This window comes from Hemitrygon akajei, chromosome 9, assembly GCF_048418815.1.
Source record: "Hemitrygon akajei chromosome 9, sHemAka1.3, whole genome shotgun sequence".
In the NCBI taxonomy this organism is placed as follows: Eukaryota; Metazoa; Chordata; class Chondrichthyes; order Myliobatiformes; family Dasyatidae; genus Hemitrygon; species Hemitrygon akajei.
The window spans coordinates 47,470,512-47,484,885 of record NC_133132.1 but is presented as its reverse complement, the minus strand read 5'-3'; the positions used below and the strand labels follow the sequence as shown (position 1 = coordinate 47,484,885).

General features: G+C 48.1%; 2 protein-coding genes across 2 annotated transcripts in view; one reads left to right on the top strand and one right to left on the bottom strand.

Annotated features, from left to right (window-relative positions):
• The window catches only part of LOC140733086 (uncharacterized), a 139,094-nt gene that overhangs the window by 6,114 nt on the left and 118,606 nt on the right, over positions 1-14,374 (bottom strand). The window contains exons 11-13 of the mRNA XM_073055920.1: positions 10,000-10,106; positions 8,902-8,974; positions 3,787-3,886 (exon numbers count right to left, since the gene is read on the bottom strand). The gene's annotated coding sequence lies outside the window, so the exon portion shown is untranslated. The remainder of the gene's footprint in view (positions 1-3,786; positions 3,887-8,901; positions 8,975-9,999; positions 10,107-14,374) is intronic.
• LOC140733085 (cyclin-dependent kinase 19) overlaps positions 1-14,374 on the top strand; it is a 224,103-nt gene that overhangs the window by 195,929 nt on the left and 13,800 nt on the right. The window lies entirely within an intron of this gene.

The window sequence follows — 14,374 nt, the reverse complement described above, 5'->3', positions numbered from 1 at the left end:
TGATCCTATCTACCTGTGACACCACTTTCACAGAATTACGGATCTGTATTCCCAGATCCCTTTGCTCTACTGCCACCTCGGGGCCTTTCCATTCACTATATAAATCCAGTTTGTCTTCCAAAAGTGCCAACACTTCACACTTGTCTGCATTAAATTCCACCTGCCATTTTTCCAGCTGGTACAGATCCCACTGCAAGCTTTGATTTCATTCCTCGCTGTTCATTACACTTATCTTGGTGTCATCTGCGAATTTGCTGGGTAAAGTGGGCAAGTATCAAATGTTGCACTTTGGGAGGCCAAATGAAATGGAAAGCATACAGTTAGTGGTAGATCTCTTAATTATACTGAGGCACAAAGGGATGATGGGATCCAGGTCATAGTAAAGTGAAAGTGGCAAATGTTTACCTTGAACTTTTAGCTTTCATGATAAGATTTTAAAGAAGGCAGATGGCATGCTTTCTTTCATTGGTGGGAGTGGTGAGAATAACAGTAAGGAAATAAAATTCTAGTCTGACTGCACTTGGAATGTTGCCAGCAGTTCTGGTTGCCCTGTTTTAGGAAGGATGTGGAGAGGGTGCAGAAATGTTTTTCATGGATGTTGCTTGGATTAGAGGGTATGGGCTATGAGGAAAGGTTAGACAAACCTTGAATTGTTCTCCCTAGAGTGTCGTAGGCTGAGTGGAGACCTGATAGAGGTTTTTTAAATTATGTGAGGCATAGATAGGGTAGACAGAATTATTTTCCTAGAGTAGAAATATCGAACAATAGAGGACATGCTTTTAAAGTTGGGAGTGGGAGTTTAAAGAGAGGTGTAAGTTTTTTTTATACAGACTGGTAGATGCCTGGAATAGATTACCAGAGGTAATAGTGGAAACGTGTAGTCTGGTGGAGTTCAAGAGGCTTTTAGATAGACACAGGAGGAGGACATTTAGTATCAATCCCATCAAAATGGCCTGTGCAGTGCTGTATTGTTCTATGTCCTATAAAACAAAGTTGTCACCTGCCTTTCAGATGGCCATTAAGCATTCTACACCACTATATTGAGCATGTGGGTTCTCCCAGGTGTGCATCAGATTATCTAGGTATTCATCTCTGCTGAGTATGGGATCTTACTGTGCTCAAATTGGCTATCACTTTTTCCTACGACTGCTTTAAAAATCCTCTAAAACATCCCAAAGACCAACAGTACATCTGTTTTTTTTTTCCTTTTTTAAGCATTGTTGATATTCCTGTGCCTTCTCTCTTGCAACAAGGCAGCAAGATCTCTTATCAAAGTCACAACTATCATGCAGACTGACTCAAAACTCCATCACTGCTCCCTTTGACCTGTGTAGCCATGCAGTAACCGAAATTCTCCCATGCACAATGCCTTTGTTGACGGGAATAAAGAAAGACGAGAAAAGGTTTACGGAACATGAAAGATTTTCTTTGTTGCACTGTATTTTATTGTACCCTTCAATTAATAAATAAAAACAAAAGTGAGTTTTCAATTTTCATTCTAAATATTCAAACTATGCATGTTACAAAAATAAACATTTGAAGTGCTGCACAGTTCTCAGGTCACGAAGAAGTTTCCTGCTCAGAGCAATGGTTGTTTCACACAACTCTAAAACATGTTAGAACGTTGCTCCTCATTCACATCAATCCTTCTGCAGCTTTTAATACCATTGACCTACCAATGCTGCCCAAGTCTATTGCCAGATTTTCTTCCTGTTTTAAGAGGCAGCATGATAGCATAGCGGTTAGTGTAACACTATTACAGCACCAGGATTCTCCCCGTGCTGGTTGCCTCCAGGTGCTATGTAGAACATAGAAATCTACAACACATTACAGGCCCTTCAGCCCACAATGTTGTGCCGACCAGGTAACCTACTCTAGAAACTGCCTAGAATTTCCCTGGCACATAGCCCTCTATTTTTCTAAGCTCCATGTACCTATCTAAGAGGCTCTTAAAATACCCTATTGTATCCACTTCTACAACCACCGCTGTTGGCAGTGCATTCCATGCACCCACCACTCTCTGTGTGAAAAACTTACCCCTGACATCCCCTCGGTACCTATTTCCAAACACCTTACGCCCCTTCACGTTAGCCACTTCAGTCCTGGGAAAAAGCCTTTTGCTATCTACACGATCAATGCCCCTCATCATCTTATACATCTCCATCAGGTCACCTCTCATCCTCTGCTACTCCATGGAGAAAAGGCAAAGTTCACTCAACCTATTGTCATAAGGTAGGCCCTCCAATCCAGGCAGCATCCTTGTAAATCTCCTCTCTACAGCATCCACATCCTTCCTGCAGTGAGGTGACCAGAACTGAGCACAGTACTCCAAGTGGGGTCTGACCAGGGTCTTATATATCTGTAACATAACCTCATTGCTCTTGAACTCAATCCCATAGTTGACAAATGCTAACACACTATACACCTTCTTAACAACACCATCTACTTGTGCAGCAGCTTTGAATATCCAATGGACACTGACCCCAAGATCCCTCTGATCCTCCACACTGCCAAGAGTCTTGCCATTAATATTATATTCTGTCTTCAAATTTTACCTACTGAAATGAACCTCTTCACACTTATCTGGGTTGAAGTCCATCTGCTAGTTCTACATCCTATTGATGTTCCACTTTAATCTCTGACAACCCTCCAGACTATCCACAGCACCCCCAACCTTTGTGTCATCAGTAAACTTACTAACCCACCCGTCTACTTCTTCATTCAGGGGTGACAAACTCATTTTAGGTCATGGGCCGGATTGAGCAAAATGCAGCTTCATGCGGGCCGGATCAGTCGGACGCATGCGAACGCAGCTTTCGTTGCCTCCGTTTTTTCAGCCTGCTCTCAAGTGTCTCAGTCTCTGCTATAACTACAAAGTGTTTCACTTTACAAATTCCGTTTCTTATGAAGAAGACTGCCGAATAAACACTAAAAACCCTGAAAACCTGGTACCTGAATAAACTCAGCATTAGCCATATTATACGCCATAGGCGCTTCGATTACTGGGGCCAGCTTTAATAGTAATTAGATATTATCTCGCAGGCCAAAGATAGTTCCACCGCGGGCCGGATTTGGCCTGCGGGCCTTGAGTTTGACATATATGATCTAGGTCATTTATAACAATCACAAAGAGGAGGGGTCCCAGGACAGATGCCTGCAGAACACCACTGGTCACCGACCTCCTTGTAGAATATGAACCATCTACAACCACCATTTGCCTTCTGTGGACAAGCCAGTTCTGGAGGTCTCCTTGGATCCCTTACTTTCTGAAGGAGCCTTGCAGGGGGAACCTTATCAAATGCCTCTGGATTCCTCCCACATTCCAAAGACATAGTGGTTAGTAGGTTAACTCATTACATGGCTCTAGTTAGGTGACACAGATTTATTGGGCTGGAAGGGCTTGTTAACAGATGAAAATACTGGCCTCTCTCAAAGTAGTCCTTGGCCTTTCGCCTATTTTCATTTCATTCTGAACCCTTGCCAATATCACCTTAAAAGCAACTTGTGTTGACCAATGATATAACTGTACTGCCTCTCTTGTGCTGACCATTCTCTAAATTACCAGCACAGGAGAGCAGAAATTTCAGTCTATTGCGTAAGCCAAAGTCGCTGTCTTTAGTTTCCACCGCAAACTTCATTCCCACCGAAGTGATTTTATCCCTCTCATGGGAGTTGTCAGTTACATCAGACTGTCTGCAATGTAATTGTCAAGTGTGTGAGGGAGTTCTCTTTGAAACATACAAACTTTTGAGCAGGCTGATATGCAGGCATGCGGTCTCTCATTACCTCGGCCTTGATAATTCTGGTCAGGCTCCTCACAGGAGCTGGAAGGTGGAAGCACGGAGGGTCACATGTCGATGCTCCACTAGCCGTTTCTGCTCTTCTACTGCAAGGGGCAAAGGTCATGTGTCAGCATGATGACTGTCATTATGGAGGAGACAATCAGCCATCGCATGATGAGGGTGAGAAGGGTTGCAGCTGGAAGGGCCTATGCTGCCAGTGATTAGAGAGTAGTTTAGAACATAGAAAACCTACAGCACAAATTCGGCCCAAAAAGTTGTGCCGAATATGTCCCTACCTTAGAAATTACTAGGCTTACCTGTAGCCCTCTATTTTACTAAGCTCCATGTACCTATCCAAAAGTCTCTTAAAAGACACTACCGTATCCACCTCCACCATCGTTGCCGGCAGCCCATTCCATGCACTCACCACTCTCTGAGTAAAAGACTTACCCCTGACACCTCCTCTGTACCTACTCCCCAGCACCTTAAACCTGTGTCCTCTTGTGGCAACCATTTCAGCCCTGGGAAAAAGCCTCTGACTATCCACACGATCAATGCCTCTCATCATCTAATACACCTCTAACAGGTCACCTCTCATCCTCCGTCACTCCAAGGAGAAAATGCCGAGTTCACTCAACCTATTCTCATAAGGCATGCTCCCCAATCCAGGCAACATCCTTGTAAATCTCCTCTGCACCCTTTCTATGGCTTCCACATCCTTCTTGTAGTGAGGCGACCAGAACTGAGCACAGTACTCCAAGTGGGGTCTGACCAGGGTCCTATATAGCTGCAACATTACCTCTCAGCTCCTAAATTCAATTCCACGATTGATGAAGGCGAATACACCGTATGCCTTCTTAACCACTGAGTCAACCTGCGCAGCTGCTTTGAGTGTCTTATGGACTCGGACCCCAAGATCCCTCTGATCCTCCACACCACCAAGAGTCTTACCATTAATACTATATTCTGCCATCATATTTGACCTACCAAAATGAACCACTTCACACTTATCTGGGATGAAATCCATCTGCTACTTCTCAGCCCAGTTCTGCATCCTATCGATGTCCCGCTGTAACCTCTGACAGCTCTCCGCACTATCCACAACACCTCCAACCTTGTGTCATCAGCAAATTTACTAACCCATCCCTCCACATCCTCATCCAGGTCATTAATAAAAATCACAAAGAGTAAGGGTCCCAGAACAGATTCCTGAGGCACCCCACTGGTGACCGACCTCCATGCAGAATATGACCCGTCTACAACCACACTTTGCCTTCTGTGGGCAAGCCAGTTCCAGATCCACAAAGCATTGTCCCATGCCTCCTTACTTTCTCAATAAGCATGGCATTGGGCACCCTATCAAATGCCTTGCTGAAATCCATATACACTACATCCACTGAGGCTTTGTACTTCTTGAGCTATTGTTCTTTCTATATCCACAAGATAATAGCAACTTGCCTCATTTGAAAAGAAGACAACAGAGAATGAATCTATTGGGCTGGATTGATTAGACCCGAAAGACCCAAACAATTCGAGTGTCAAGGAGATGTGGTAATAAGCGTACAAGCACAACAAAGTAACTTAAGCCTAATTTATTATAAAACAGAAAGCACAAACAAGCCGCACTCAACACAACATGGTAAGTTCCCAAGTTTTCAAGGCTCATGGTTTTTAGTCTCCACTTGATTGTTGCTGTTGTCAGGGGAACTCCGACTTGTGAAACTACCCTAGGTCGGGATCACGATACTTCAGTCTAGGCAAAGCCCCACGAACCGAGGGAAAGGTGCCTCGATAAATGTGGGTTCAATCCACAAGCGTAGCAAGACACACAGAGACAGACAAACTCTTTGGTCTTTTGATCTCGTGCCACTAACTCAACACGGTTTAATAGGAATTCCACAAGCATTGAGAGACACGCAGAGACAGATAAACTCTTCGGTCTCATGCCACTGGTGCCTTGAGGCCAAGAAAAACTACAGTCACAATCAGTGAACATTTAACAAACCAACAGTGTTTAACTTCTACAGATACCTTGACACCTTACACACTAGGAGCTCACAAAGAGTTATAGTGTCTCTTGGAGCTGTTCAGACTTTCATCTAATATTTTACAAAATTTAATACAGGGAAGTATTCCAGTGCTTAAAATATTCACCACTGATTCTTCATTAGTTGTGTCCCATTTTATATCATGAAATTGTCATCGAATGGTAATAAAGTTATAGAGACTTTGAGTACCACAGCACAAAAATAGGGCTTTTAATGGTGTGGGTATCCAGAATTAGAGGGCACAGCCTTAAAATTGAGGGGTGATCTTTTGGAACAGACGTAAGGAGGGTTTTTTTTAGCCAGAGAGTAGTGAATCTGTGGAATGCTCTGCCACAGTTTGTGGTGGAGGCCAAGTCCATGGGTATATTTAAGGCAAAAGTTGATAGTTCTGATTTACCAAGCATGCCTTCACCAGGAAACAACTTTTCCCAATCTACATTGGCCAGATCCTTTTTAGATGTTTCAGAAAGGACAGGGAAGGAGGCAAAAGAGGTGGGGGTGTGGCACTGTTGATCAGTGATAGTGTCACGGCTGCAGAAAAGGAGAAGGCCATGGAGGGATCGTCTACGGAGTCTCTGTGGGTGGAGGTTAGGAAAAGGAAGGGGTCAATAACTTCACTGAGTGTTTTTTATAGACCATCCAATAGTAACAGGGATATCGAGGGGCAGATATGGAAACAGATCCTGGAAAGGTGTATTAATAACAGAGTTGTCGTGATGGGAGATTTTAATTTCCCAAATATCGATTGGCATCTCCCTAGAGCTAGGGGTTTAGATGGGATGGAGTTTGTTAGATGTGTTCAAGGTTTCCTGACACAATATATAGATAAGCCTACAAGTGGAGAGGCTGTACTTGATTTGGTATTGGGAAATGAACCTAGTCAGATGTCAGATCTCTCAGTGGGAGAGCATTTTGGAGATAGCGATCATAATTCTGTCTCCTTTACAATAGCATTGGAGAGGGATAGGAACAGACAAGTTAAAAAAGTGCTTAATTGGAATAAGGGGAATTATGAGGCTATCAGGCAGGAAATTGGAGGCTTGAATTGGAAACAGATGTTCTCAGGGAAAAGTATGGATGAAATGTGGCAAATATTCAGGGGATATTTGTGCAGAGTTCTGTATAGGTACATTCCAATGTGACAGGGATGTTATAGTAGGGTACAGGAATCGTGGTGTACAAAGACTGTAATAAATCTAGTCAAGAAGAAAAAAAAGCTTACAAAAAGTTCAAAGAGCTAGGTAATGTTAGAGATCTAGAAGATTATAAGGCTAATAGGAAGCAGCTTAAGAAGGAAATTAGGAGAGCCAGAAGGAGCCATGAGAAGGCCTTGGCAGGCAGGATTAAGGAAAACCCCAAGGCATTCTACAAGTAGTAGTAGGCTTCTGTTAGTCTCGATAGACCATGGATTTGCACCTCGGAAAGTTTCCAGGGCGCAAGCCTGGACAAGATTTTTTTTTTATGGAAGACCGGCAGTTGCCCAAGCTGCAAGTCTCCCCTCTCCACACCACCAATGTTGTCCAAGGGAAGGGCATTAGATTCTACAAGTATGTGAAGAGCAAGAGGATAAGACATGAAAGAATAGGACCAATCAAGTGTGACAATGGGAAATTGTGTATGGAACCGGAGGAAACAGCAGAGGTACTTAATGAATACCTTACTTCAGTATTCACTATGGAAAGGGATCTTGGTGATTGTAGTGATGACTTGCAGCAGACTGAAAACCTTGAGCATGTAGATATTAAGAAAGAGGATGTGCTGGAGCTTTTGGAAAGCATCAAGTTGGATAAGTCGCCAGGACCGGATGAAATGTACCCCAGGCTACTGTGGGAGGCGAGGGAGGAGATTGCTGAGCCTCTGGCGATGATCTTTGTATCATCAATGGGGATGGGAGAGGTTCCGGAGGATTGGAGAGCTATGGATGTTGTTCCTTTATTCAAGAAAGGGAGTAGAGATAGCCCAGGAAATTATGGACCAGTAATTCTTACCTCAGTGGTTGGTAAGTTGATGGAGAAGATCCTGAGAGATTCTAATCCCATCAACATTGGCCTTTTTCCAATTTAAAATATCAACCCACAGACCAAACCTATCCTTCTCTGTAATTTTCTTGAAATTAATGGAATTACGATCAGATCCAAAGTGATTGCCTATACATACTTTTGTCACCTACCCTGTCTTGTTCCCAAATAGAAGATCCAGTATCACACTCTGTCTTGTTGGGACCTCCATATATTGATCAAGGAAACTTTCCTGACAAACTCTATCCCATCTGGCTCTTTCACTGTATGGGACTCCCAGTCAATATCTGGAAAGTTGAAATCACCTAATATTACAACCTTATGTTTCTTTCAACAGTTTGCAATCTTGCTATAAATTTGTTTCTCTAAATCCTGCTGACTATTGGTTGGTCTATAATATAATTCCGTTAACATGGTCATCCCTTTCTTATTTCTCAGTTTCACCCATACAGCCTCTGTAGACAAGCTCGTCAGTCTGCTCTGTCTGAGCACTGCCATGACATTTTTCCTGACCAGTACTGCCCTTTAATCTCTCCTGCAATATCCAGTCTAGAACACTGAGCTGCCAGTCCTGCCCCTCCTGCAACCCAGTCTCACTGATGGCTGCAAAGCCATAATTCCACATGCTGATCCATGCTGTCAGCTCATCTGCCTTTCCTGCAATACACCTTGCACTGAAATAGATTGAGTTCGGGATATCATTCACACAATGCTCAACCTTTTGATTGCTTTGTATGTAGGCTTAACAACAATGTTCCCACAGCCACTCTACTAACCGCTCAAGCACTCCGATTTCCATCCCTATGCAACCCCCTGAAGCAGCACTAGCAAACCTTCCCACCAGGCTCTTAGTCCTCCTCCAGCTCAGCTGCAAACCATCCAGTCTACAAAGGTCCCACCTTGGAATAGAGCCAAACGATCCAAAAATGTGAAGCTCCCCCCCCCCCCACCCCTGTCCGGCAACATCTCCTTAGCCACGTGCTATTTCTCGTCTCACTAGCACATGGCATGGATAGCAATCTGGAGGCCTTGTACTTTAACTTAGCACCTTACCCAACATGCTTACGACCACAACAGGTCCACAGCAGATGCCATTTCGTTGGCTCTTCCCTCAACCCTGGAGCATCTGGACAGCAAAGATGCACACATCAGGATGTTGTTTATTGACTACAGCTCGGCACTCAATACCATCATGCCTTCAAAGCTAATCAATAACTTTCAAGTTCTTGGCCCCTGTGCAATTGGATCCTCGATTTCCTCACATGCTGACGCCAGTCAGTTCAGATTGTCAACGACATCTCCTCCACAATCTCCATCCGTACGGGTGCACCACAAGGCCGTGTGCTCAGCCCCCCCACCCCCCACCCCCCACCCGCTCTACTCGCTTTACACTTACGACTGTGAGGCTGAGCGCAGCTCCTACGCCATATTCAGGCTTGCTACGCCGAATCAAGTTGGTGATGAATCAGCATACTGGAGAGAGATTGAAAATCTGTCTCACTCGCGCCACAGTAACAACCTCTGACTCAATGCCAGCAAGACCAGGGAGCTGATTATTGACATCAGGAGGAGGAAATCAGAGATCCATGAGTCAATCCTCATCGGAGGATCAGAGGTGGAGAGGGTCAGCAACTTTAAATTCCTCCGTGTTTCATTTCAGGGGACCTGTCCTGGGTCAAGCACATAGTGCCCTTACGTAGAAAGCATGGTAGCGCCTCTACTTCCTTAAGAGTTTGCGAAGGTTGAGCATGAAAAATAAAACTTTGACAAACTTCTATAGATTTGTGATCGAGGGTATATTGACTGGCTACGTCACGGAGACACCAATGCCCTTGAGTGGAAAATCCTACAAGATCCAGTGGATACAGCCCAGTCCAGCACGGGTAAATCCCTCCCCACCAGTAAGCACTTCTATACAATAGGAGCCTCAGAACTCACACCACCAGGCTCAGGGACAGTTATTACCCCTCACCCATCAGGCTCTTGAACCAGAGGGGTAACTTCACTCATCTTCACTCCCCCCATCACCGATCTGTTTCCACAAACTATGGACTCACTTTCGAAAATTCTACCTCTCGCATTCTCAATATTTATTGCTTCCTTGCTTGCTTATTTATTTACTTCCTTTTTGAATTCTTTTAGTATACTCACAGTTTGTACTCTTTTTCACACTGGTTGTTTATCTGCCCCGTGGCATACGGACTTCCATTGACTCTATGGTCAGTATCAATTGCAAAGGTAGGAAGGGTGACCAAGTCCTGCAAAGTGAGTTCAGAGAGATCAAAGTTCAATGTTTTCAAAGTTTGAAGTTCAAAGTAAATTTATTGTCAAACTACATATATGTAACTTGATACATATACAACCCTCAGAATCATTTTCTTATGGGCAAACTCAATAAATTCATAATAGCACAATAACCATAATAGAATCAATGAAAGACTGCACCAACTTGAGCGATTAACCAGAGTGAAAAGGACGAACCGGTGTTCATCTTACTACTCCGTGAGGCTTCACTCGCCTCAGCGCTGACCTGACTCTGCAGCTGTGGCCTGTGCCATCAGGCTCCTGGACCGGCCTCAGCGCTGACCTGACTCTGCAGCTGTGGCCTGCGCCATCAGGCTCCTGGACCTGACTCTGCAGCTGTGGCCTGTGCCATCAGGCTCCTGGACCTGACTCAAGCTGTGGCCTGTGCCATCAGGCTCCTGGACCTGACTCTGCAGCTGTGGCCTGTGCCATCAGGCTCCTGGACCGGCCTCAGCGCTGACCTGACTCTGCAGCTGTGGCCTGTGCCATCAGGCTCCTGGACCGGCCTCAGCGCTGACCTGACTCTGCAGCTGTGGCCTGCGCCATCAGGCTCCTGGACCTGACTCTGCAGCTGTGGCCTGCACCATCAGGCTCCTGGACCTGACTCTGCAGCTGTGGCCTGTGCCATCAGGCTCCTGGACCTGACTCAAGCTGTGGCCTGTGCCATCAGGCTCCTGGACCTGACTCTGCAGCTGTGGCCTGTGCCATCAGGCTCCTGGACCGGCCTCAGCGCTGACCTGACTCTGCAGCTGTGGCCTGTGCCATCAGGCTCCTGGACCTGACTCAAGCTGTGGCCTGTGCCATCAGGCTCCTGGACCTGACTCTGCAGCTGTGGCCTGTGCCATCAGGCTCCTGGACCTGACTCTGCAGCTGTGGCCTGTGCCATCAGGCTCCTGGACCTGACTCAAGCTGTGGCCTGTGCCATCAGGCTCCTGGACCTGACTCTGCAGCTGTGGCCTGTGCCATCAGGCTCCTGGACCGGCCTCAGCGCTGACCTGACTCTGCAGCTGTGGCCTGCGCCATCAGGCTCCTGGACCTGACTCTGCAGCTGTGGCCTGCGCCATCAGGCTCCTGGACCTGACTCTGCAGCTGTGGCCTGTGCCATCAGGCTCCTGGACCTGACTCAAGCTGTGGCCTGTGCCATCAGGCTCCTGGACCTGACTCTGCAGCTGTGGCCTGTGCCATCAGGCTCCTGGACCGGCCTCAGCGCTGACCTGACTCTGCAGCTGTGGCCTGCGCCATCAGGCTCCTGGACCTGACTCTGCAGCTGTGGCCTGTGCCATCAGGCTCCTGGACCTGACTCTGCAGCTGTGGCCTGTGCCATCAGGCTCCTGGACCTGACTCAAGCTGTGGCCTGTGCCATCAGGCTCCTGGACCTGACTCTGCAGCTGTGGCCTGTGCCATCAGGCTCCTGGACCGGCCTCAGCGCTGACCTGACTCTGCAGCTGTGGCCTGTGCCATCAGGCTCCTGGACCGGCCTCAGCGCTGACCTGACTCTGCAGCTGTGGCCTGCGCCATCAGGCTCCTGGACCTGACTCTGCAGCTGTGGCCTGCACCATCAGGCTCCTGGACCTGACTCTGCAGCTGTGGCCTGTGCCATCAGGCTCCTGGACCTGACTCAAGCTGTGGCCTGTGCCATCAGGCTCCTGGACCTGACTCTGCAGCTGTGGCCTGTGCCATCAGGCTCCTGGACCGGCCTCAGCGCTGACCTGACTCTGCAGCTGTGGCCTGCGCCATCAGGCTCCTGGACCTGACTCTGCAGCTGTGGCCTGCGCCATCAGGCTCCTGGACCTGACTCTGCAGCTGTGGCCTGTGCCATCAGGCTCCTGGACCTGACTCAAGCTGTGGCCTGTGCCATCAGGCTCCTGGACCTGACTCTGCAGCTGTGGCCTGTGCCATCAGGCTCCTGGACCGGCCTCAGCGCTGACCTGACTCTGCAGCTGTGGCCTGCGCCATCAGGCTCCTGGACCTGACTCTGCAGCTGTGGCCTGTGCCATCAGGCTCCTGGACCTGACTCTGCAGCTGTGGCCTGTGCCATCAGGCTCCTGGACCTGACTCAAGCTGTGGCCTGTGCCATCAGGCTCCTGGACCTGACTCTGCAGCTGTGGCCTGTGCCATCAGGCTCCTGGACCTGACTCTGCAGCTGTGGCCTGTGCCATCAGGCTCCTGGACCTGACTCTGCAGCTGTGGCCTGCGCCATCAGGCTCCTGGACCTGACTCAAGCTGTGGCCTGTGCCATCAGGCTCCTGGACCTGACTCTGCAGCTGTGGCCTGTGCCATCAGGCTCCTGGACCTGACTCTGCAGCTGTGGCCTGTGCCATCAGGCTCCTGGACCTGACTCAAGCTGTGGCCTGTGCCATCAGGCTCCTGGACCTGACTCTGCAGCTGTGGCCTGTGCCATCAGGCTCCTGGACCGGCCACAGCGCTGACCTGACTCTGCAGCTGTGGCCTGTGCCATCAGGCTCCTGGACCTGACTCAAGCTGTGGCCTGTGCCATCAGGCTCCTGGACCTGACTCTGCAGCTGTGGCCTGTGCCATCAGGCTCCTGGACCTGACTCTGCAGCTGTGGCCTGTGCCATCAGGCTCCTGGACCTGACTCTGCAGCTGTGGCCTGTGCCATCAGGCTCCTGGACCTGACTCTGCAGCTGTGGCCTGTGCCATCAGGCTCCTGGACCTGACTCTGCAGCTGTGGCCTGTGCCATCAGGCTCCTGGACCGGCCACAGCGCTGACCTGACTCTGCAGCTGTGGCCTGTGCCATCAGGCTCCTGGACCTGACTCTGCAGCTGTGGCCTGTGCCATCAGGCTCCTGGACCTGACTCAAGCTGTGGCCTGTGCCATCAGGCTCCTGGACCTGACTCTGCAGCTGTGGCCTGTGCCATCAGGCTCCTGGACCGGCCACAGCGCTGACCTGACTCTGCAGCTGTGGCCTGTGCCATCAGGCTCCTGGACCTGACTGCAGCTGTGGCCCGCGCCATCAGGCTCCTGGACCTGACTGTGTTACGCTGTTTTGTGACTGCCTGTGAGAGGGTGAATCTCAAAGTTGTGTATGGTACATACTTTGATAATAAATGTACTTTGAACCTGAATCAAGAGAACTAACTACTCGTCTCTCTCTTCCCACCTGTGACAATGGTCTCCGACTGGATGCAGTGACTCTTCCTCCTTCCACAGATACTGCCTTGCATGCTGACTGTTCAATTTAAATCCACTTTTTAATTTCAGATACCCTGCACATGCGTCATTTTTTTTTCATTTACCTGAGCATCAAGGAGCCCTGAGAAAAGATGAATGTTGGCATCTAGAGAACGTTTACTGATAGTGGCACCGTGTTCAACTCCATTAGCAACTGTTGGGCAAATGAAGCATCGATGCCATCAGGCATGGCTGAAGTGTGGCAAGCAACACGTGCCAACAAAATGCCAGAGAATAACTATCTCTGGTCAGGAAGAATCTAACCACAAGCAGCCGTAAATCCAGGCAACTGGACTTGCTGTGTTGTCTGGAGGATATTTCGCCACTCATCCGAGAGGCTTCTTCAGTTCTGATTCACGATGGGTAGTTTTCCGGTTTATAAACTCTGAGAGTTGTTTAAAGGTCTAGCAGTCACATGAGCGTCATTAAGAGTTGTAGAGGTAATGAGGGGGTCATTAGTCCTATCTTTGCATGAGTGGAGGTGTGAACTGTTAGGGAGACACTGGGGTAGAGATGTTGGGACTACATTGTAAGTAGCTGATAGGGGTGTTGTACCCCACTCCCTCTGTTCAGGGATGGGTTTTCCAGTTTGACGAAGATGGCCTCTTTAACCCCTCTTTCAAACCACCTGTCCCCTCTGTCCAAAATGTGTGCATTGGTGCAGACATACAGCTGAGTCCTGAGCCGAGGTGTTAGCCCTCCTCCGTTGGGCCATCTGTTTGTGAAGCGGTTGTTTTGTCTCCCCGATATACAGACCTGCGCAGTTCTCACTGCATTGGATAAAACCTACAATATTGTTTTACGTTGCTGAATCCCATCGACACCCTGGGAGTTCCCATTGACAAGAAGCTCAGTGGGAACTGAGCTGTAAGAAACTGAATGGATACGAGAGCAGGCCAGTCGGTAATCCTACTCCGAACGGTTCATCTTCTCATGTCCGAAAGGCTTTTCCCCACCTACAAGTCAGGAACCTGGGTGTCTTGTCTGGGTGTGTGGGATACCAGCAACAGTGAGGAAGATTGACACCAG